The following is a 1,373-nucleotide window of genomic DNA, read 5'->3' as shown; positions in this document are numbered from 1 at the left end:
ATATATATATATATATTCTTCCAGAGATTTTTATACATATATCAGAAATTCCATACATGTCAATTTACTCATTTTTTCCTTTTTAGCACAAACGGCTGCATACTATACACACTACTGTATCTTGCTTTTCTCACCTAATTTATTCTAGAGATATTCCATGTCAGTATACAAAGAGCTGCCGTTCTTGTTTACTACTTCATAGTATTCTATTGACTGAGTGTACCATTTATTTGTCCAGTTCTGTAATGATGGACATTTAGATTGTTTTCCTTATTTTGGGGGAGAGGGTTAACAAACAATGCTACAGAAGTCTAACTTTCTAACTTACTCTATCCTCCAGGAAATGCTGGACATATATTAGCTTAATTGAAAAATCATAAAATTGCAACTAAACTGAAGGCTACCACTTATTTGAGCTATAGTTGAATATACCTGCAAGATGTCTGGCAACATCTAGGAGGTGGGTATATTTTAAAGAATAAGGACTTAACGCCTACAGCTGGACCATCATGAAGCCCAAGAAAATTACAGAAACGTATTCAGAGAGCTTCCTAGAGTTTATTCTGTTACTGGGCCTGCACCTCCTGAAAAAGGGCAAACACACACACACAATGCCTGTTTGCCCACCAGAAGTCCCGTGCTTGCTGCCTAGCCAACAAAAATGAGATGAGTAAAGGATGTTTCTCCTTTTGATTATAGACCTTTAGTGCCAAGAATAGTTTCATTTTTTTTTCTTCCAAACTTGTAAAATTAATGAGTATATAAACATCTCTCCGGTGGAAATCACTCCAGGTCTCAGCAAAGGGGACAGGATGGAGCAATTAATATCCACCTTCTTCCTTGGGGCTCTATCAGGATTCCTTAATCCTTGAATTGTTGGATAAAGGACAGCATGTCAAGGAGAATATGCATTGGGGTTTTTGAGAGGAATTAGGATTTGGTGGGAGGGTCTCTAAACTGGGAATCAGAAATACCAAGTCTGTTTCAGGTGACTGGTATACTTCGGTGTGTGACACCCTTAGACCTAGCAAGTTTGTTTGTCCCTTTGACCTTTAGCGGTACACTTGAAAGGTACATAACTTCGGAGGCATTTCATATCACAAAATAGAGTCAACATTTCAAATCAAATACCATACATGCATAGAAAAAGTATATAGTAGGTTACACATAAAAATCAAGATTTTCAAAGTTAATAGTAATTGTCTCTGGTTAATAGAATTATACAGAGATTTATAAAATTATTTGTCTCTTTTTTGAATATTTGTATTTTCTAAGCTTTTCTTTTTTAGTTTCCCCACAGTCAGCATATATTTTTTGTGTAATAAAAAATTAAATAAAATATTTTTTTAAAGCTTTGCAATTTTTCATCTGTT

This window comes from Hipposideros armiger, unplaced genomic scaffold (genome assembly GCF_001890085.2).
Source record: "Hipposideros armiger isolate ML-2016 unplaced genomic scaffold, ASM189008v1 scaffold_11, whole genome shotgun sequence".
Classification (NCBI taxonomy): Eukaryota; Metazoa; Chordata; class Mammalia; order Chiroptera; family Hipposideridae; genus Hipposideros; species Hipposideros armiger.
The sequence above is the reverse complement of the archived record's forward strand: the minus strand, read 5'-3'. Positions refer to the sequence as shown.